The following is a 24,066-nucleotide window of genomic DNA, read 5'->3' as shown; positions in this document are numbered from 1 at the left end:
TCCATTTCTGGTTTTTCTTCCAAACTGGCACTTGTCCTGTGGTAATCTCCTTTATTTTATGTGAAACTATAAACCAGCTTTGATAAATTACTTTAGTAATCCAGCTCTTGTTTTGTTTTATGGTTTAATGTAACAACCATTAATTACCTTGTCTACTTAAAGAGCTTACCCCCTTATTACATAATAGCTCAAAGGACAAACACCTTTAGGTTTCCAGTGCATTATTTGGTAGGTTTCTGGTGAGTAGGTTTTTCCTAAGAGTCACCACTGGGTTGTGGTGAAATATTGTAGAACTGGGACAGAGCCTTAGGCCAGCAGCAGCCCAACAGCAATGTCCTTCAGTGTTCACTTGACATCACTGGCTGGTCCTGAGTCCTTTCTTAGAGAGAGCTGAACTTTCTTAGAGAACACTGAACAGTGCCTGGCATCAAAATCTGGAGGTGAAATAAAAGCCAGAACTGTTGACCTCTCTGTAGCACCATTAACTTACCCAGTTTCCATCAGTAAAGCTCTGCTACAGCTTTCACCACAGTGAGAGGAAATCTATTGCTGTTTTGCTCTTTTTGCTGTCTTCAGGTCAAGAGGAGTCAAATACAGCTTTTGTATGGAGTTGAAAACCCATAAGGGTGTTTGCACCTGGGACACTTTTGCCTTGGCTATCTGATCCTATCCAGGTGTTGCCTTTGCGAAGACATCTTTGTCTTTCTCTTGGACAATCTCTGGGGTCTCTTGTTGAGCTCCGATTACTGATACCTGCATGATTCCACATTGGAATCATTTTGGGAGCAAGGGGAAAGGCAGGAAGGTTTTTCTTGGAACATGTTTATGCTCCAGTTTGCTGGCCACAGCTATGTACCAGGTAAGCTAAACTTGAACTGGCTGGAGCAGCATCCCCAGATCCCATTAGTTCCTGAAGTCAGCAGCAATAGCATGCTTCCCCCTACAGATCTAGGAGCTGCCAAAGAACTTTAGCTCAATGCATACTTTCCTGGTCCCAGACCTTGCATCCAGCTGCTGGCTTGCTGGCTGGAAGGGCAGAGATCCAGCTGTTAGTTGAAACGCGCCCTGTTGTGCTTGCAATTTTCTTCATGGATTTAGCACATCCACAAATGCTTCAGCCTGTTTGGATGGACACATCTCCCATGGCTGTCCCCTGGTTTAATATCCATCTCTCATGTTGGCAATAGCAATGGGGCCTGGCCAAAACGACAATGAATTTCTCAATTAATTCTGGTAGACCTCAGATCAAGGACACAGGAATCCAGTGACCCACAGACAGCTTTACCATTAAGGGTGATAATTTTCCTGGACTAACAGTACCACTAAACACCTTGAATCTGTGCAAAGGCTTGGATTTATTGTTACTTAATACCAAGAGACCTAAAAGGTGAATAGTGAGCATCTCTGGCAGCAAGGAAACTTGTAATCATATGTCTACATCTGAACGTTGGCAACTGTGGAGACAGGGCCCCTTTTCACCGTGCCTCCCCTGCCACAGGAGAAAGCAGAGCACCAGCAGGGCTCTCTGCCACCCTGCAGTCACCACTGGGATGGAGCTGCAATGCAGGTAGGGACCTCTGGCTCTCCCATGGGTTTTGCTGCAAGGAACTCATTGATACTCACCTTACTCTCAGTATTGCACCCTCTGAGGCTTCTTACAGGTCACCAGCCCACTTGCATTCAGTCCTCTGCCTCCCCTGCTCAGTATTTTGCCTAGCTGTCAAGCTGGGGGTTAATACCTCTCAAATTAGCTATAAAAATTCATATGAACAGTAAGTTCTTTAAACATCCTGTTCTAGTATTTCCTTTGTTTACAGTCAAATCCATTTCTGGCCTTATTTCAGATATCAATTGTTTCAGGTATAGAATCCTTCTTCTTCAGCTTAATATGCAGGGAAATCCTGTCCCATACCATCATGCTTCCTTATATGTGCACTGTCTTTTTTCTGTGGCAAGTTTGTGCCTGGATTTCTGAAATTATTTCTTACAATTTCCAACAGAGGGAGATGAAATTTGTGGTAGGTTCAGGACCCTGTTTCCCAGTCTCCTGCCCATCTGTAGGGTGACTTTTTCATGTACATGTTCAAGTTACCACAGCAGTTCCCAGGGATGATGATGATTCCTGCCGCTTGACATAGAGCATTTGCTGAGGCCTTTCTTAACACAGAGAGAAAATCCTCTCCTGACTGGTTAGGTATGAAAAGAGAAGTGCTGGCATGAAAGAGGGGGCTGCTTGTCCCCGTGAAGGGAGCTGGTACCAACCAAAGGCAGTGTGCCCTGCCAGACTGAGAAGGGGCAGGAATATGCCCTGCTACTCTCCTGGCTCAGGAGAGTCCTTTTATCCTCGAGGAACTACTTTTCAAGTAATTGGTCTATAAAATAGGGATAAACCCACCTCTCATAGCCATTCCCAAAAGATCTGGTAATGTTCTTCCCAGTATTTTCGATATGTGGTAGTCCCTGGGGATACCTCAGGGCCTTGCTTGTGGGAATAAAGCCCGGCTCTCCCAGCAAGACCTTCATCTCTGACTTGGTGTGACTCTGTGACTCAGCTCTGAAATAGTGTTTTTCCACTGACAATTTTGATAAGTATAACCTTAAACTGGGCTACATTACAGATGAGAACCCAAGATCATTTTTAATCTCCTGTTATTTACTTGTAACATCATGAATCATTGCAGCATTGCATACTGCACATGATATTCTCTGATGATATAATTACAGAGCTCTCTGTATACTGTGCTTTCTTAATTCATTGTATTCAACATTCACCTTTTAGCAAGGCATGCTTTAATTCTCAAATGCATATTACTCAGTTTGAGACTAAACATGGGAATTGAAAACAAGACTCCAGATATCACAGCCACATCACAGTGGCCATGTGTCTGCTGTGTTTCCCAGCCTCACACTGTAGCCTTTGCTCTCTTCCCACACATGAGCAGCACTGGGTAGCTACAGGGTAGGTGCAGCTGGACTTTAGAATGTGTGACTGGAGCTTGTTCTCAGCCTTATCACCTGGGGTGTGTTTACATGATAAAAAATACCTTTGTGGTTGTTGTCAGTTGCAGTTTTCAGACGGAGGAGGTCTCAGAGTTATGTGCTGGCAGTGCTGGGCAAGGTGGGGAGTCGGGGCACCTCACTGGGGCCCTTAGCTCCCTCCTCAAAGGCAGAAACAAAACAAATTGCGAGGAGTACTACAAGAAACCATTTCCCACAGCACCTCCACACATTGTGTCCCCTAAGGTCAATCAGGAAGTGAAGTTCAGGGGCTTCACAGACTCAGAGACCTGGAATTGCGAGCGTCCAGGGCAGGGAGAAGCCTATTATCCCATCTCCAGGCACAGCAGGGCCCATCAGGATAAACAGGGCTCATGCCCACATGGACAAGCTCCCATTCCTCCCCAAGGATTGATGCTCTCAGACCATTACAACTGGCCTAGGTGCTGGTTCTGAGTTCATCCAGCACCTTCACCTTCTCCCCACCATTATTTCCAGGTCAGTCCCAAGTCATATTTCTACTGTGAAGCTTGCTGGAAAGGAGGAGAGCAGCCTTTCTGGTCCAGGCTGCACGGTTCCTCATCTGAGGCCAGTTCAAGAAAAGCTGAAACTGCTTGTTAAGGCTCAGTGTCAGATTTGAAAGGCTGCTGGCTACTGAGCTGCAGTGGATCTGCCTGGAGAAATGCCCTTGAAATTGCAAGCAGCAGCAGCAGCTCCAGAGTGTGAAAGTTAGAGGGGCCATCTGAATCTGTGTTGAACAGGAGCCGATCCAAAACACTTCCTGCAAATTCCAGGGAAATGTCATTTGCTGTGGTAACCTTTGCTGAATCAAGCACTGATGATTAAGCAAGACTCCAACACCCAGGCCTTTTACCCCAAGCTTTCTTAAAATTGTAAATTAATGGTCGGACTCTATGTTATTAAAGGTCTTTTCTAACCTAAATGATTCCGTGATTCATTATCTGCTGGGTTCCCAGCTCTGCCTTAGCTCTCCCTTGGAAGTTGCAAATACAAAGGTTTGCCCATAACCTAATTCTCTCTGTGCCTCCAAACCTTGCAGGGAAGATGCCAGTAATTTTCCAGATTTGTCCCCTGCCTCCACAGTTCAGCCAACACCACCTGCTGCCGTGTCACTGAGGGGCCACAGCCACCAAAAAGGTGAGTAAACAAAGTGCAGGCCATCAGCAAACTGCCTTATGGGTGCTTTCCCATTGAGCACCACATCCTACAAAGCCTTGGATTTCCTTTTATTTTATTTTATTGCCTTCTCCCACATCTTATTTTCATACTTATGAACATGCAAATGCAACAGGGAAATTTAGGAAATCTGTTACTAAGGCAACTGATTAGGTGGTGATGCAATTACCTTGTTATTTGAAAGTCAGGGTGCTGTGTGTTGCAATAAGCTCCTACCAAAGGGGAGAATAAAAGTTTTCATAATCCTTTACCACTCAAAGGCAGCACAGCCCTAAAAATTACTAGCCTTGAGAATACACCAAGAGTACCAGAAGTAAGCAAAATCTATCTGCCTTTATTGTAACAGGAGCTGATGCAAAATCTTCTCCTTTCTCCAATGCCGAACAGGATTGAGGAGAGGGTAACTCACTTTCAGGACATGTCAAGAAGTCCATGAGAAAAAGCACTCCATGTGATGTGATCAATTAACAAAATACCCACCTATAATTACATTTAATTATGAAGAAAATAAATCATACCAGCAAAGATTTAGGTCTCTGAACACAAATGTTGTACCTAAATGCAATTATAGGGATGACACTGGACTCCAGCACCTCAATGCCTTGTTTGCAGTAAGCAGCCCAAGACTGAGCACAGGATTTGAGGTGTGGCTGCATCAGTGCCGAGTACAGAGGGACAATCCCTGCCCTGGTGCTGCTGGCCACACTATTGCTGATACAGGCCAGGATGGCATTGGTCCTCTTGCCCATCTGGGCACAGCTAGCTCGTGTTCAGCTGCTGCTGACCAGCACACCCAGGTCCTTTTCTGCAGAGCAGCTTTTCAGCCACGTCCACGTTGCCCCCAACCTGTTGTGGTGCAGGGGTTGCTGTGACCCAAGTGCAGGACCTGTTAGTTTTCCTTGTTGAACCTCACACAATTGGCCTTGGCCCATGGATGCAGCGATGCATGACCTGGGCCTGCTGTTTCAGACACTGTCTTTCCCAGGTTTCACCTCCTGTGGCTCTACCACAAGCTTCTCTTCTGCATTTTCCTTCCCCCTTCCTGGTATTTCCACACATGCTGCCTCCCACCCTTCTATACAGTCTTGGGCCCATGCAGCACTTCTTTCACTTGACTGTGCCGAAAGGTTCTCCCTCTGCATCAGACCCTTGCCTTTGACCTCAGCATTGAGCTGGGGAAGGAAGGGCCAGGAGTCAGCACAGAAGATGGGGACCTGGTCAGTCTGCAGCGAGCACGGTATCTCCTTCCTTTTCCTCCATGCCTTTCCTTAGTACACTCACTGTCTGAAACACCAGGATTTTCAGTCCAGGTACCTGCTGGCTGTGCTTTGTGCTGACATTCCTCCCTGGACAAGTCACCTCAGGTCTGCTGCTCGCTTTGGGACCCTACTCAACCCAGTGACGCATGCAGCTTGGCTGCCTCTGCCAGCTCCCACTGTGAGTTTCCATGTTTCTCTGCACAGATCTGGCTCCTTCCAAATGCCAGGAGTCACATTCTGGGCTATTTTTTTAACTTCTGTTTTCAATGTTTTTCTTAATAAGTCCTCACACTGCTCATTTGCTCACAGACAAGCCACAATTGTTATTTCTGGGGACCAAGGAAAGGTGGTGGAAGAATCAATAAAAGTCAGCAGATATTGATCTGAGGTGATAGGTGTTGTCAAGAGATGCCAGCTGTGGCTGGTAGGAGGGCTGCTGCAGTTTCCAGAGGCAGGGAACCTATGCCATTGGAGAGTACATGCTAAAGGGGGACAAAGCAAGCCTGCTGCTTTTTCCAAGATACCAGGAACCTTGTAAAGGAGCAGAAGATGTTGACCTGCTGTTCTGGACTCAATACCATGTCTTAAACCCACATTACTGCCCTTCTGCAGCTGTGCAAGTGCATTTGAAGTCATAGTTTCTGAATAGCTTCAAAAGCAAAAACACACTCAAGTCAGGGTTTGCACAGTAAGTCTCGTACCACAGAACACCACATGGGTCCTGAAATGTGTGTTGGGCCATCAGCTGGGCTAAAAAACACCAGAATTTTTTGCCCTGCCAGAGTGCTTGGAGGTGATGATGTCCAAAAACATTGTGGAGAAATACTTTCTGAAGAACCAGACTGGAAGAGGCGCAAAAGACCCACTCACACTGCTTTGCTACCCAGCAGCTTCCCAGAGCTGGACCAGAGTTGAGAGAATGCCATGGCTGTGGCTGCACCATAGATCTCCACAGATGTCAACTTTATCCCCCAGTGCACTTCTCCTTGTTCCTCTTCCTTGACCACATCGTCCTGGTCACCTCTTGTCTTCCAGGTGTGGTGCTGAGAGGGTGCCAGAGCTGCCACCATCCATGGGCCACACAAAAACAGCACATTGCATCTGTAGGCTGTTAATCTTGGAAGTGGTGTCATGCTCCAGGATAATCTGCTTTTCCCAAGGACAGTAGCTGACTTGAAAATAAAAAAACCTTACTGTTCCTCCTTCTCTGTTGGGAAGGTGCCCCACAAAAGTGCCCAAAAAGCATCGGACAGAGCTCAAGAGGGCTGCATACAGCCTTCCATCGTAGGCATACAGCTAATGCCAGCAGAGGAGAGCTACTGCATGATCTTCCACCACCCATTTGAACTGAGGCCTGCATTTGACTAAATCCACCATCTCTGGAATTCAATTTGCTGTTGAGTCTTCTTACAGTGGGAAGGCAAAGCCTTGGTGGGAATCCCCTTGCGTGCAGACTCCTTGCGTGATGCAACAGGCACCTGATTCAGGGATGCTCTCTGTCTCCATCCCCAGTTCAGGGCTGGCACTGGCCCCTGCTGTGTGTGTGTGTTTGCGTGTGCAGCTCTGTGCTTGCTGCAGTGATTCCCCACTGGGCCAGGGAGCAAAAATGAAAAGGAAAATGAAATTGCAAAACCACGTCTGCTCTGTGGGAAGTGCTCAGGTAGTCACAGAGATGAGGCAACCCCCTACCACTTTCTAAATAAAGCCAGCAAGGGTATGTAACACTAGTAAAACTAAAATGATCATCACCTTCCCCTTGAAGAATTCAAGAATTCATACGCTACTCTTTTTTTTTTTTTTTTTGTAAATACAGTATCTTGTACCGCCCTTTTACAGTTTTACAAGAGATGGCAGCTTTACCTCCACAAGCAGTGTATAGATGCTGAAATCCAATACAGCAGCAAGGTCCCGTGGAGAGAAGCAGAAGTGAAAAAGTCAGTGAAAAGTGAAAAGGTAGTGAAAAAGTGGTTGGGGAAGGAGCGAGGGTGCCTGTGGGAAGTGGTCCCACTGGTATTTTTTTCTGTCCAGGCAGGCCCTGGGCTTCCATATTAGACATTCAGATATGATCCCCTCAACACCTTCACCTCTCAAAATCTCCACACCTCTAACACCACCCTCCCGCCTGGGATTTACTTGTCTTTCTGTAATGGCTTTCCTCTGGTGACATCCTTGTTGAATAATACGGACTTTGCAACATGTGAGATGAGAGCAGCTGAGTCACATCTTCCCTCTGTGTTCCCCAAAGGGAAGCTGCTCAGGCCTAGAGGCAAAATCAAGGTTTGTTTTTAGCTGCCTGAAACAAGCCTACTGTCTTCACTCATTGCCCGTGGTGTTTTACTGAGTGCTCTGTGCCAGAGGAAAGAGGGTGCAAGACCATGACCACACCAAAGTGTTTCCCACCTCTGCTGTCCTGGGAGTCAGAACAGCAGGGAGGGTGCTCCAGATGTGCACTGGAGTGCTGCTGCTGGGGGTCTCATGGACAGCTGGAGCAGCCACTGAGGCTCTCAGTCCCAAGTGTTTCAGCCACCACATCTTGACAACGGTGAGGAGCACCCCAACCCTTGAACCACAAGCCCCCAGCACATCTTGGAGGATCACTTCCACCTATAGACAACAGGAAAATATGGGCACAAAACCAGTTTAATTCAAGTCTACAAAATGTTGATGTCAGGATGTCACGATGTCAGGAATTTCCTCCCTGTCTGAGTCTAGCTCAAAGCTCCTGCCCTCACATAACCCTCCTTAGGCAAGTTGCTCCCTTAGCCTTTAGCTGCAGTGAAGAGTTCACTCCTGAAGCCACTGTTTTTCCTTCCTAGAGGCAAATATGGCTTGACCTTTTTTCATGCTTTCTGGGGAATATTGGCTTTGATTCAGTTCAGAAGGGCTCTGTGGTGCCTTGGCACAGCACCACAAAGAGATGGGGATTGCCATAGTGTCCAATTAGGTTTTCTGCCTTTATATGTTTATTTTCCTGATTGTAATACACTTTTATGGCCAAAAAGAGTTGGATACTTCAGGTAGAAGTCACACTTTATTTTTATTGCAATGTTTTATATTCATAGCAATAATTATGGGTTAATTATGGTGGTCAGTCTGCTTTCAACTTTTTATGCTTCTGTAATAACTTCTGTAACAAATTCCTTACACACATGGAGCCATGTTGAAGCTCACTCTGAAAGGCTCTGCAAAACTGACTTGAAAAAGGATTTTTGATGTGCATTTTTATATTGCTTGGGAGTCAGATCTGAACTGAGGGTGATTAATGGAAGTTCACTGAAATATTTTCCAGTGCTGAGTCCTTTACAAACTCTTCAGTCCGCCTCTGTCTCTTCTATCGTGTCATTTGTTCCTCTGTTTTTTAATCCAGGAGTTGATATTTTCACTGGGCTTTTGCAACAGAGTATTGTACAATATCATGACTGCTTTCTTTGGGAAAGAACTAAACAAATACAGTCATAGAATCATACAATTGTTAAGGTTGGAAAAGACCTCCAAGGTCATCTGTCAGCGCAACACTGCCAAACCCACCACTAAACCCTGTCCCTGAGTGCCACATCTGTACATTTGTGTCTCCACAGATGGTGACTCAATCACTCCCTCAGGCAGTCTGTTCCAATACTTGATGACCCTTTACATGAGGAAAATTTTTCTAATACCCAATCTAAACCTTCTTTGGTGCAACCCAAAGCCATTTCCCCTTGTCCTATTGCTTATTACTTGGGAGAAGAGACTGATCCTCTCCTTACTAAAACTTCCTTTCACGTAGTTCTAGAGACCATAAAGTCTCCCCTCAGTCTCCTTTTCTCCAGGCTGAACAGTCCAAACTCCCTGAGCCACTCCCCATATAACTTGTGCTTCACAGCCTTCACCATCAATCATGGAATCACAGAATAGCTGAGGCTGGAAGGGATGTCTGGAGGTCATCTTGTAGTGCCTGAAGCCTGGCTGATAAACCAAAAGTGTGATCCTCTTCCTGTTTGTGGCAACATAAACCAGAAGCTAACGTCTTCTGTTAGCTTTAGGTTTGAAGACCCATGATTAAGCCTGAATTGTTTTGTTTTGGCAATGTGCTTGGATTGCTTTGGGAGGAAAATTCCAGAACTTCCCAGAGGATCTCAGATGTAAAGTTTTGCCTATTCCCCTGTGATCCAGACTTCCAGTTAGGATAGGATTCATTTGCCCTGAAAAATATGAACTCTCATGTTGCACAGCAGATGCAGTATTACTGACTTACAGAGCCAGAGAAGTACTCAGGCTAGCTAGGACCACTGCAGCTCATCTCTCCAGTGACTTTCCACAAACTGGATGTGGGTGCACTCCATCCCCTTCACCAGGCCACTGAGATGTGTGAGAGAATGCTTATAGTAAATGTGAAAGCATCTCCTGAGTATGGAGGTCAGTCTGAAGTCAGGAGGTACATCAGTGTAGGGAGGGAACAAACCTGAGCCAGGATCTGAGGTAGAGGCAGCCTGGCTGAGAGACCCACGGTTACCTGCACGCACAGGCAGCACACTCATCAGTTGCTGCCAGCAGTGCCAAAACCTATTTTCCAGGTCATCAATCTTACTAGTCACTGCAAAACATTATATAACTCCATTCTACTTGATATTCAGCTTTCATCACATCTCTGTAAGGTTTAAGCCAAAGATCTGGACAGATTTTGCAAAATCAGATCCAGCCTGTTAATGGGTGCCTCATGTTTTTGTTGTTGTGGCTTAGTGTGTGTTGCTCCCTGCCTCTGAGACACCATGTCTCGTTCACTCGGGTTGTGCAAGGGCTGTCAGGCATCCCCCCAAAAGCTTACTAAAATGTGCTGCCAAGCTTAATGTAGTGGGCCACCCAGTGAAATGTCTGGGAGAGGCACGTATCCACGTGATGAAATGAGTTACTAGATTTTGCTGGAGTGGCTTCCTGTAGCACTGAGCCTGTGGCAGGGCCAGCACTGGCTGGCAGTACCCCAGCTTTGCCCTCCACCCTTGCTAATGGGAGAAGTACACAGTCCAGAGTGAAGAATAAACAGGGAGGGTATGCTCAAAGGAGGAGCTCATCACTTTGAAACCCCAGTAAAAGGCTGTGTGCTGTGTCAGAGCATTTCCCAGAGCATCCCTTAGGGCTGCCACATAGACCACAGGGTTGGTTTTTTTGCTCCCTGCATCAGCATTGCCTAAAATATCAAGTCACATTCATTTATGTTCCTTCAACCCACAGTCCTCAGTTCATTGTCACTTAACCACACAGAGCTCTACAATTCCCTGTGTCTCTTCTCCACCTTATTCTATTTGAAAATTTTGCGAGAGGCAGGGGACAGTTTCAAGGTGTGAAAGGACAGTCTAAGGGGCAAGAAAATGAGGACAGCCTTAGCGGGCCAGCCCAGAAATCCATCTAAGCAGGAATTTTGATGGTCTCTGGGTGGAGGAGGAAGCTGATGCATAGGAAGGAATGCAAAAGCAGCATGGAAGAACCCACTGTACAGCTTTCCAGCTGGATAGCAAGCCTACTGCAGCTAAGAACCATCAAAGACCATGAAAGCAGGAACAATCACAAATCTTCACACCCCCTGTGTGCAAGATTCATTGCTGCCTTTTTTTCTCAACGTGCAATGTGGGTGCAACAACAACAACTAATAGATACACTAAAAGTAAACCCTCCATGAAATTCACCATGGGGCTGCTAATACAATTCTCTCCTGCAGGACCAGTTGGGGGATCAGCCACGCCTGAGAGATGTGAGTTGCTTTGCCAGGGCACCATTAGACAGCACTTGGATTTGGCAGAGATGAGGGTCATGGCCAGCCCTGCCTGGAATTCAGATGTGGCTCCTGTTCACAAAATCTTTCCTGCCTGCTCTCTGCTAACATTTAATATCTGTGCAGTTCATGCTTACAAGCACTTCAAAGCCCTAGCTAGTCACCACAGGCTAACTCTGCATTTAAATATTTGTGGAGGATAAATATGACATTATACGTTTAGGATAAGACAAATTGCTCTTTGCCTTGAGTTGGTTAGACGGATGACTGGTTGGTATGAATCACAAATGCTACAATCCAGTACATAACTCCAGATTGAGCACGGTGTTATGGCACATGGTTATGTTCCCTGATTTGATGGCTTATTTAACTAATCAGCGCAGCAGGAGCAGTTCATTTCAACTATTCCAATAAATGAGAGCTCTGTAATTTGCACATGCAGCTGTAATAGTTGTAATGTTTCATTCCTGCTGTGCTGCTTAGTTACATAAACCATCTAGTTGGAATCAATACTTATTTACTGTACCTAATCAACACAGTTTGAATTATAAACATTCAGAATTTGCATATGAGGTGAGCCACTGAGATTTCCCCCAGGTACAAATATCTGAGAGTTTCTTAATCTGTTCAAAAGGTCAGGAGAAAGGGATGTAAAAAGCAGTGGAATAACTATCAGTCCATGTGAAGGCTTTGTTAGGGCTTTTCAAGGGAAATGCAGGGGTTTGACATTCATAACAAGAGGCTGCTGGAAACCATGAAGGAAATACACAAGAGCAGCCTCTCCTGCAGAAACTTTGACCAGTAATTTTCTGGCAGCTTTCAATTACCAGTGGATGGGCTGATGATGGGCTGGAGGCAGAAGGAGGAGATGAAGGTCCGGATCTCATGACGAAGCCTGGTGACATTTAACAGCACCTGGGGCAGGCAGGGACTGATGAAAACCTCCATGCACATCAGGGCTTCTGTGTCCCAGCTGGTGAACAGCACTCCCAGAGGAGGCCTGGTAATAATTGATCCTGTCCATTTCCTACCTGGTAATAGACAGCAGGGATTCAAAGTCCCTTATCTAAGGCACACAGGACTCATCCTGTGCAGCACTGCTTCTCTTCAGACCCCCTCAAGCCTGGGCTCTTGCCAAAGCTGGTATTAGCAGCGAAAGATAATTTAGGGAATGGCCGACCACGGCTCCATAGCCCGTTCCGGTATCCTCCTTGAAACGTTGGCCACAGAGTATCCCAGGTGCCATGGGGATGAGCTGTGCAGGAGGCAGAGAGGTCTCTCCTTTCATGGGGAGAGGGGCTGCTGGGCCAGGTGGGGACAGGGCTCCACTGGACCCATCATAGTGGCAGCCAGGATCTGCCCAACTTCCCCTCGCAGTGCACACCTTGAGAGATTAAAAGAGCCCTGTACCCTATGTCCATTTGAAAAGGAACTGGACAATTTTTACTCCCAGGATAATTTCCTCACTGTATAAAAAATAATAGAGGGAAGAGGAGAGAAGGGTTCTTTTCAACCTCATCCTCAAAAAGACACAGTCTGGAACTCCCAGCTCTCAAACAGGTTTGCCTTGTCAGTTTTGTTTTGATTTCAATTTAAGATCTTTGTTTTAATAGAATATTCTCCTGGAGGAATGCACAGCCAGTTTGTCACAAACATGTTTAATCAGAGCAGATGGAAGGCAAAAGCTGGTGATTGCTGTGAGTTCATGTGCCTTCACATGGTACATCTGGGGCTGTCTTTCAGAACAGGCTCCAGGCTTCACAGTGGTCTATGCAAAACTGAGTTTTTCAGCCCAAAGCAGGCAGATGAAATGAGCTTGCCTAGGGAGACACATTTGCTGCCCTGGCTTCCCTGGTCTGGGAGAAGATGCTGTCTCTGCTGGTGTACCAGCAGAGCCCCTGGCCCCTTTGGGAACAGCAGGCTGGGGAGCACTGCTTCTCAGGGGGCTGTGCTTGGTGACTCAGCCCCACAGCTGAACACTCCTCTTAGCTCACCTGCACAGGCACCTGATTCTGTTTTCAATGCTTCAGCATGTCTGAGATGTCTGTTTGGAATAGCAGAAGTGGCACAGGTCACAGGGCAGAGGCTAGGGGCAGGTTTGGTTCATTGGGGTACCTTAAATGCTCATTTATTAAGCACCATGTTTTAAAACAGAGGTAAAAAGAAGACTTTCCTGACAGAGAAACTGCTGGGTGTTGTGTTCCTGTATTTGGAAAGATACATGGAAGAAGCTTGTGGACTCAAAATGTCTCCCTGAAGCAGAGTATCTGCTCCCTGTTCTTGCTGCACCATGCAAAAGTTATCTGGGTACCATAGCACCAAAATGCCTTGCAAACCACAGCCCTATGGACATTAGTTTGCTTTATGAGTCTCCCTCTGGCTTTTCCAGCAGGTGCTAAAGGAAATTACACCAAACATGACAGCCTGCTCCCCTAGGCTTAACAGGGCAGGTCCCTGTAAAGTGATAAAGGATTTAAATGGGGGTTACCCCAGCTGATGAAGGCCAATGTCCTTGATATGAGGGTGGGTTTTGTTCCCAGCCTACTGAAAGACTTCATGAGGCAAAGAACTTGTCTCTGCATGTGCTTTCCCCGATAAACCATGATGAGATCTTTTTTGTAGCACAAAGTATGTGAGCCTGTGAGACCAGAAATCTGTGCTTTTAAGGCAAATGCAGCACACCAGTGAGCATACATGAGTATCTTATAGAAACAATTTTAAGATCCAAATATAGAATACTAAGTCCCAGGGTTAATTCTCGCTAGTATTGGAATTCTTTTACTAATAGGCATCCTGTGATGTACCTGGAATGAGCCTTGAACCACCCTCACCCCCACTACCTGTGACTGCAGAGTTGAACATCTGCTCCAAAATTCAGCAGAAACCCCTTCATAGCCCACAGTGTTGTTAGCAATATTTCCATCAGTTGCAGCATGCTTTTCACAGCATCCCATAACCTGAATGCATTTCCTAGTTGAGCTTCATATGATGCCGAACAAAAAAGAATAAGTTGAGTACTACTCAGATCTCAGCTCGCCCTTGTATCCACAGTCACAGCATCACAAATCCTGTGACCAAAAGAAACAGATTTAATCCAAACCTGTACAGATTTTTAGCCTGCACTCTGACAGCCTCTGCCTGAATCTGAGGTAAATCTAGTCAGGTTAAGGGAATTAAATTTCGGCATCAGAGGATCGCCTCCCTTAGGATGCAGGTGCCAGCCAAGGTAGGTGGCTATCCTGGAGCACAAAGGTGTTGCCCAGTGTAGTGCATCCCTGCGAGCACACGTGTTCCCAGACACGAGTGTGGAGGAGAGCGCACCGAGCTGCCCGGCTGTGCGGGTGCCAAGCCTCAAACACAGCCCTGGAGGCACCTGCCCCTCTGCGCCTCCCCACTCTGCTTGTTTGCTGGGGATGTTCTGCACTTGCCACTTTTACAGCATCACAAGGCACTGCAGGCTGGTAAAACTTCTTTAAAACACATCACAGCTGCTATTCCATTTGCATCCTGACTTTGTCCTGGTGCACTTAGGTTGTGGCTTTGCTGCATTGTCTGGGAGCTCTGTTCACAAAATCTTTGCATCGGGGTGCTTGTTGCTGTGTTCAGGTTATGGGTGGAAGCTGGCAGAAGATGCAGGGGTTTCCCCCTTCACTTCTTATTTAGCTCAAAATGTGTTTTCAGTCATTAGTTATTCTGTGTCCATGAGCATTTCAGATAACTGTGTGGAGGTGGATGCTCATATTTATCAGGTGGTGCTTGGGTTTACTCTACCCCTTCAGATACAGACAGCTGAAATATAAGACTAGGAAAAATCAAAGCATTTAACAATGTTTTCCTTGGGGTTTTTTTTTGTTGCTCAAAATAAAGGTGTTATGTTTTCCTGAGATGTTGGTCCCAGATTATAAATAGCTGTCTTCCCTCCTGACACAGCAGAAATTCTATTGTGTGAAAGGCACTCCTTTCGTTTTTATCTTACATTTCTGCCAATAACCATATATACACCTATATTTAGTTGTATGTCTCTCTCCATGACAGGGAAGAAAGCAATTCTGGCATGAATATACTTGTTAACATTTGCTTGAATAAAATTCCCTCTCCAGACATCTGTTTATCCATCCATCCAACTACTCAGCCATCCACACAAGTAGAAAAAACCCATAGAAACATTTGCAGAAAAGCAACCCAAACGAGGTACAGCTGCAGCTGTAATAAACTGTAGGTAATGGAGAATCTTATCTTTTAGATTTTTTTGACAACATATCCCTCTCTGTTTTATGCTGCGCTGCCAGTATATTTATGACAGGAAAGCCAGTTGAAGAAAACAACTAATTGTTGGCTGAGCAGTTTTTAAAACTCTGCTTTAGTGCTACTATTTACCTTTTGAAATATTAGGAAATGGTCAGGAAAGGTAACTTGGAAAGGAATTCTGCTGAAATCTTCCCTCTGGTCTCTTTTTTCAGGCATATGTACTAAGTAATAGGAAGAGAGTTTTGCTTTCTGACTGTATGCATGTAGGTAAGAAATGCAAATGTTTTAAGAATGAAATCTGGGAAATGGCCTTAAGCTGAGACAGGGGAGATTCAGATCAGATGTTTGAAAAAACCTTTCACTGTGGCAGTAGTCAGGCTTTGGAAAAGGCTTGAAAGTGATCCTTCAGGAGTCAGATGTGGGGATGGTTACACAAAATTAAATCTGACAAAGGAATATATATGAGGAGAAGCATTTAAATATTTTTGCTCCTTCACGTGGTTTTGGCATCGTAGGTAGTAGATCTTGTTGTAAACATATAAAAATTACACTTTTTTCCCCTTTAACTGGTTGCAAATTTGTGCTACGTATAGGACACCCCAAGAACACCTAAGCAGTGCTAAATAAATGATCTTTGTATGAAATTGTCAATTTTTTCAGCATCCTTCACCTTCTCCCCTGTCTTCTTGTTGCCTCATAATTTCCTAGCCTCACCTCCCAGAAAAGCATGACCAAAAATTAATGGCCTTACACTCACTGTTCTTCACCAGATCTTTGTTGCTTTAGCTCCTCCTTGGGCTTGATGGATTTTGCCCAGCCACGTTCCCTGGAAATCAGCATCTCTCCAGCTCCATCATGCAATACTCTTTTCCCTTTGGATGGTCCCTGCTTCTGCCTTGGAATCCAACAGAAAAGATGCAATAAAGAGCAGGTGAGGGAGGTTCCTGATGGGATTTTCCCCCTTGACCAGCTCCACTGAAGCCTCTGCAGGGAACGGTCTAGGCCAGGTCAAACACAGAAGTGTTTGCAAGCATGTGCTTCCATGGAGATGATCTTACCTCTTTTTTGGGCAGACCTGACATCATAGGGACACCAAAGTCAGCATGGGACATTCCAGAGTACAATCCTGAGCTTCTGCTGCTCTTTCTCTAACAGTGGCTCAGAGGTTTTCCAAGATTTATTCCTCACACACCAAAGCCATTGATTTATTGATATCTCCATCCTAAGGAAGCACCTAGATTCCCTTGAGGCTTTGATACCATCAATGATTTAGATATTGCTTAATCTGTGAGCATCACTTCTGCTGGTCCCCAAGGATTGTGCCCTGTCCTGGGCTGCTCTGGCTTGGGTATCCTCATTATTTTACAGAGGATATGTCATCTATAAAAGCTATTGACAAATCTACGTCAGAAGGAAAGCAGAAAAATCCGTAGGTGATCAGACTTTGACATCTTTGGTCATAACATTAAGACTGTAGCACATTTCAGTGCCATGTACTTTATGTTACCACTAGAAAGGTGTGTTGAAGCAGACTAAACAATCTTACAGAGTACTGGAACTTAGTCTCTAAATTAGGGAAATAATGCAGCTCAGATATAAAAATGGAATGTGGTGAGCTAACACAAGGAAAGTCAATTCTCTGTTAGCTCCCAGCATTTCCAGGTCAATTTAGGGCATGCACATCACAGACCCTGACAGTGGGGAGAAAACAGGCGTATTTCATTCCCTGCCTTTCAGATTCCAATAGCAACGATGAACTCTGGCCAAAGCACTTGTTTGGGAATTTATGATCAATTGAAGTAATTTGGCCTTGGCCTTAGGTCAAGCAGGTCCCTCGCGGTCATTAATATCTATTAAATGCTCTGCATGTCTTTTATTGCTGTTTAAATGATGAGTAACTGTGAATTATAAAAATGTCTGCCATATATCACGTGTTTCAAGGTTGCTAAATCTGAAATACATTAACAGGGGCAAACTGAGCTCTAATTAAAAGTTTGTTACCATTCACTTGTACTTTCTGTTGCAGACCTGGTTGGGCTGTACTGAAAGCTGATGTGAAATAAAACTTTCAATGTTTTGCAGAAAGAAGGAAAAATTGTATTGGAAAATACAATACAAAATTATCTTCTGCAATGCCACTTATTAAATGAGGTCTCTAGCCTCTTCTATCTGTGATACATTTTGTATTGGCAGCGTGAGTCTTGGAGGAGGTCCAAAGATGGGGGAAACAACAAGAGAGGGAGTGTATTTTATATACATCTCATTTTCAGAAGATGAAAAAAGAAAACATTATATGAAACAGTTTATTAATAGACAATATATTTTCAATAGCAAAAAAAAAAAAAGCTTTCTGAAGGTCCTTAACTTTATATTAAATTGACCACAATGGACAAACTAATATTTACAACATGATTTGACGGGCAAAAAAGAACCAGTGGAAAGAGAAGCTGCCGTGAGCCACAGGTGTTATTTTCTAAAATGAAAAGTCCAATACAATTCTCAGGAAAAAGCTATTGGTATGGGAAGTTCTTCTGGCCTTAAACTGAGAAATCCATTTGAAATTTCCCAGTATTGGGTGTACACCTTTGCCTGAGGCATCCCTCTGCACAGTGACTTTTGCTGGTGCAGGGTTGTGTGTGCATACTTGACTGGACACAGGGAGCAATTTTGGCAGCTGAGATACCACTGACCTCTGCTGGGAGTAATCAGGCACACTTGGCTTCTGTCCTGGGTCCTGTCTGCTCAGAGGTGGTGGAGATTCCTTTGGAGAGGCTGACATATGTGTGTGTGCATGAGATATGCACACCTATGTGTAGCTGCACGCACCATCCATCCTTGTTGTCACTGCAATTTCCCAGGTGGCCAAGTGGTTCAAAGAGGTAAAATCCATCCTGAACTTACAAAAAGAAATTTTCTTGGCAGTGAGGAAGATTTAGACCTCCTAAAGAGAAGAATCCCTACCAGTTTTCTCTAGAATATAACATCACACACATAAATGTACAAGATTCATGGATCTTTGCATTCCTAAGGGTTGAAGGGTGATGATGGGACTCTAAAGGCCTAGCTTGGAATGGATGTGACTGAAAAGCAGAGGTGTTTGTAATGACTGGCACAATTTCCAGTCTCCTGATGGACACACTACAAATGCACCGAGAGTAAGCAATACAGTTCCAGTTAAGTAAAGGTTTGAACTGGCAATGCACAAAACAGAGACAGATTGTGCAAATAAAAGAGCTCAAATAAAGAGGTGTCATAGAGGAATTGTCACCTTTCCCATCAAAGTACAGCTAGTAGTGAATCATTCTGTAAACAGAGAGAAAAGATCTTTCTCTCCATGACATCCAGTGTAGGCATGTTCAGTCAGTGGCTCAGAGAAGAGCACAAGCTGGAAGCAGCCCACTGGAGTTTTGACAGGAAGAGCCAGAGATTATAGACTGAATTGATTTGTTCCCTTACAATGAGTGGCATGAAATAATTACTGTAGAGCAGAAAACAGATCAGATGACCCTACAATGCAGTAGTAAAAGGAAATTCACAATACCACATGAAATTTTGTTCAATAATGTTGAAAAGTGGTGCTGCTGCCCATACAATTAACTGCACACAGAACAGGACCACATCTAAAGTCTGCTCTGTCCATGAAGCAAAGTCAGGTTTTGATAAAGCAACAAATCATTCAGACTGAAAAAAAAAAAATGCAGACAAGCAGGATTTATTCCTGTACTGAAGCATTCTAGCAGCATTCCAGTTATCTGTGTATTACAGGAATTTATGGTCATAAGATGAGAAGACAGAAGATGAATTGGGTGCTAAGACTGGAGATAGCAATGAAAGAAAGACTGATCTTGATTATAAAAAAAAAAGAAATGACAAGATTTAATGAGACAAGATTGAGTGTGGTTAAAGAATTACAGATTACAGGACACAGACAAGAAAACAGTTGTCCAGTGACAGATAATGCAGAAAAGGCCAAAGGGAAGAGATCTGGGTTTCACTGTAAAGAACTCACATTTAGATGGTGAATAGACATGCATGAATGTAGAAGGAAATAAAGGCAGAGCTGAAAAAAAGAAGTTGAGCTGGGTTGGAAGCTCAGCCAGAAAAAGTTTCTGGATGATATTTCCAGTATCTGAAACTCTGGGAGATGTTACAGTTGCCATTAGAGGATATACAAGAGGAGGAAATAGAAAAATGGGAGGAGGAATCAAGAGGGGTGGGGGGAAGTATTTTAAATATATATATAAGGAGAAGTAATTTTTCTTTTCTAGGTGGTCTGGAAATATCCTCACTTAAGTTGTCTCTTTAATATGGAGGGAAGGTGTCAGAAACAGAGGACACCAGAGAGAAAGGACTGGAATTGAAAAGAGCTGGTTGGACTGCACCTCAGACTGCAGCAGGATTTAGTTCAATTTTCAGGCAGAAAATAATGAAGGTACCAGCTGCTAAACATTACTAATCAGCCTTGGAGATCCATCCTGTGCTAACAAAAATTTCCATGTAACCTTCAAATAGCCACACAAGGCTGTTCAGCATTCTCCAGCTGGGAGGTAGCAGAAAAGACAACTGTGGCAAGTCCCACATGAAAAAGGAAAACCACATCCTTTGTGCTGTGCAGTCAGAAAAGACAGAGGGTTATTTCTCCTTCCTTCAGGCTCTATGGGTTGGTTGTTTTTTTAAAGCAGCTCAGCCTTTGACGAACAAGAGCCATCTGTGGGCTGTCATCTTGTCCCTCCCAGTTGCAATGGCCATACAGATGCTGTCAAACTCCCACCTCCTGGTAGGTAGCTCGGGTCTACGCTCAGGTGGCACAATATGGTCTTTCGCCCACCTGTCTCTTCTAAACAAAATTGCAGTTCAACATCTTTATGTTTTTTTACTTATTTTTTCTTTTTTTTGCTTCTCTGAGGGGAAAGGGCACTCACTTTAGTCCTCTCACTGCTTAAAATTCCTAAATATTTCTAAATAAATACTTCAGCCTGTCCTTTCTGACTTTGGAGGACTTTTAGGCATAGTCACGGAGGCAGCTAGAACCAAGACTGTCTGTCCTTATGCAGGCCAGATGGTAGCATTTTGTTTCCCCCATGTATATTTTTGTCATATTCCATATTAAAGACATTGTTAGAGAGCTCTGCATTAGCACTGTGGCCTGTCCCTGTGCATGTTTCTGGCAGCTTCTAAGTCCTTATGAGCATCCCAAGTGAGACAGGAATGGACTTGCTATATGAGATTGTCAGAGTCATAACTTAGCCCTTCAGAAAGTCACTAGAGGAAAGAGATTTTGCCGAAACCAGGTGCACATAAAGAACTTCCACTGGGTTTTGACTGTGCTGAAACACTGAACTAACCCCAGCTGTTGGGCAACTTTGGAGCAAGGTAAGTAGCATGAAGTACTGGAACTAAAATTACAACAAAAAGCCTACAGTTTTAAGGGCATAAAACCTGATATTACTGTACTCCCAATATCATGCTTATTAATAACAGATATGGAAGAGTTAGCAGGGAAGGAACAGAGGACTAGTCTAGCAAAAGTTATTTTAGATTTCCTTATTTGATTACCTGGAACACAGTATGGGCAGAAACAGTAGGTGCCTTGTGCAGAAGGAGCAGCGTAGGCTGTACTCATCAATATTAAAGCAATTAGATGTACAGATGTAATACCAGTCATCTGTTTCAGCACTGAAATATAAAGTGTTACTATAGCACTATTACATGCTCATCCTGTCAAATGACTAGGGAAGGATCCTGGATGGGCAGATGCCAAAACCCTCTGCTCAGTCTTTGTCTTAGGAGGTAATAGCTCAATTTACCAGTCTGATTTGGTGGATTTCAATTTGGGAAGGAGACAAAAGTGCTTGAGTGACAATTTTGTGGGTTGAATTGAGGCTTTGCTGATATTGATCAAACTGTAGCGAAAACCCAGGGGAAGAAGTTGCAGTTGCAAACTTGCGATTTAGAGATTTGGGGTGGGATCCAGGTCCAGCTTGGATTCCTCCTGGGTGTCTATGCTGCCAGCTCCAGCCAAGTGGATCTTCTCACCTGATGCCCTCTGAGATGCCCTGTGGTCCCATGACACCTTCTCAGAGCTGGCAGAGAGGACACAGTGATTACAGTAGGTCCATGTCCTACTACACCCAACAGGAGGTATATCCTTTACTATTTAAATCAGCATCAGGTTGACACCACAAATTGACTCCATGTTTGTAGAGATGTTTGAACAACTGAAACCAAACTCCGAGTCGGTACAAGCCACAGGAGCCTAATGAGCCTCTGAACTGAGCAGCTGTGGGAGAGGGGAGTCTCTGTTAGCATCTGTCATACCCTGGGATGCCCTTGGGTACCCCAAGACTCATTGTCATGCTCTTGGCCCTGTGACCATGCTGAAGGATCTCTCAGTGACACCACATGTAAGTGGCTGAATTGAGCCTTGAATTACCACCGTTGGGAATTTAATCTTCTCACTGACGCGGAGACTGATCTGCATCCTACCCCAGCTGTGTGTGACAGTAGGAGAGCACTGAGCATGTGCAGTCCTGCTGAGAAGTGGGTTACCCTGAGACCTGGCAGCCCTGAACAACAGCTCCCGAGTTCACATCAGCAGGTGAGCACCATCAGGCTTGTTTGGGAAGGGACTCATGCCTAAGAGACTTCCTGGCAGTGAGGGTGGATCAGGTTTGTCTCATGCCTGTCCCAGGAGTGGTAGTTTTGAGATGGCTATGCAATAAGAAGTTAAATAAAGGCTTGTGAGAAAACCTTTTCCTGACAATTTTTTCCAGGCTTCTCAGGCTTCCCTTATCTCAGTCCATGTGGGTGGTAGGTGCCCAGGGAAATGACTGTCTGCTGCTCCAGTGCCCAGCCATATCCATGATGTGGCTTGCTGTGCTCTGCTCTTTCCATCTCTTGTGACTGGCAAAGCAGTTTCCTGGTGTAAGGCAGTGGTGTGCACTTGTGGGTGGACATTTATAAGAGTTTACTCAACACCCAGCAAATCCCAATAAAAAGGCAAGGTTTGCAGCAGCTTTTCAGCTCTGGTGCAGCTTCACCTGTCAGGTGTGGTTTAATTTGGAGCTGCAAGTTCCTCAGCATATAGCAAGTTTTCAAGCTAATGATCAAGTAAATTATCAAGTATCCTGTTAACAATAGGTGGGTAACTTAGCTGGCTATACTGAGAAGTTCTTTTGAAGAAGACAAATTGTTCTCTTGAGTTCTGGCCCTTGGTAGGTCCTAGGGCAGGTGGTGGCAAGCTGGAACAGCATGTCAGCAGAGACATGCTGAATGGGTGAGACATATGGAGATGTGTCTGACTCCAACCACACACCACAGATGAGAAAAACATTTTGAACTGCTACCCATAGACCTTAGCTCTGTGCATGTACAAACGTGTACGTGTGTGAGCAAGGGAAGGATTATCCCTACGGAGAAACCCTTCCAGGCTCCCTCCACCTAACAAATCCAGTGGCACCCCAAATAAACAGAAAAACATCCTGATTTTCCAGCCATTAATTTATTACTAGAAAATCACTTTTCCTAGTACAATGGGAAAACAAGATGTTTTATAATAGGAAGAAACACTGAATCTCTAGTTTTTTACCATGGCACCTACAGATTCCTGTCCCTTGTTCCTGCTTCCAGTGTGCAAATCCTACACCCTTTTATGCACTTTACTATAAGAGAATGTTGATGGTCTGGCTGGGAGGACAGTTGAAGGCAGCCTTTTGCTCTGTGGACAGTGAATCTGGGTGTCTCTTGTCTCCCCAATGTCATTATAAAGCATACATGCCTTGAATATAAAGACCTATTTATTAAAACCTTCACCCCTCCATTGTCAAATGAGGTCATAACTGGCTTGCACATTCAGAAGTCAGCACAGGGAAATGACAGGCTGATGACATAGTCATTTAACTTTATTTTTATAGTGAAGTGAGGTAAAAATACATATGATAGCAAGCACTTACTGGGCTGAGTCCCTGGGGAGAAGCAGAGATGATGGTGGTACAGTTAGAGCAGAAAAAAATACTATCCCCAAAGGGGCTGCTGGGAAACACCACCAATTCATTTCCTGGGTCCTCTGCTTTCAGCAGCTCTGGAAGTTTCTGGGATGTAGTTACGAGCTGTAACAGGTGCCCAGATGCCTCATTCATCCCTCTGCATCCTCCATTAGATGGGCTCATCTTTTACAAGAGTTTGCAGCTGAGAAGCATGAATGAGTATCTTCACAATCCTTAACTGTGAGCAGGTAGCAGGAATGACCTATGACCAACTGAGGATATTCCCTTCAACTCAATTTCCTAACATGCTCCTCCTGCTCCTCCTCCCTGCAGGCTGTAGTCTGTGGGTAATGGGATTTGTCTGTGATAATCAATAATTCATTGCCTTACACATTTAATCTCTATATTTTCCTTGCAGAGTTTCTTTGCATATGGTTGAAAGCACCAGAACAAAATGACCCTAGAAATGACTGTAACAATGCATTTCTCCTCCTTGACCACTTCATTTTCTAATGAAGAGCCTTTATTCACCTGGGTGCTTTCCCAGCTAATGGGCTATTAAAAAATCCATCACTAATTCAGGGAAAAGTATGTTTTCTACTTTCAGAGCAATGTTAGCATCTCTCACATTAGC

The 24,066-nt window shown here is 44.6% G+C and overlaps 1 long non-coding RNA gene across 1 annotated transcript; it reads right to left on the bottom strand.

The window, feature by feature from the left end:
• Positions 1 to 19,701: 19,701 nt before the first annotated feature.
• LOC147654182 (uncharacterized) lies at positions 19,702 to 23,574 on the bottom strand. Its single transcript, XR_015285479.1, has 2 exons — positions 23,400 to 23,574; positions 19,702 to 21,530 (listed from the first exon to the last, which is right to left on the bottom strand). It is a non-coding gene; the product is annotated as an uncharacterized LOC147654182 (long non-coding RNA).
• Between the last annotated feature and the right edge of the window lie 492 nt (positions 23,575 to 24,066).

The sequence above is a fragment of the Cyanistes caeruleus genome, chromosome 3, assembly GCF_971803275.1.
Source record: "Cyanistes caeruleus chromosome 3, bCyaCae1.hap1.1, whole genome shotgun sequence".
In the NCBI taxonomy this organism is placed as follows: Eukaryota; Metazoa; Chordata; class Aves; order Passeriformes; family Paridae; genus Cyanistes; species Cyanistes caeruleus.
This window is presented reverse-complemented; position numbering and strand designations above follow the sequence as displayed.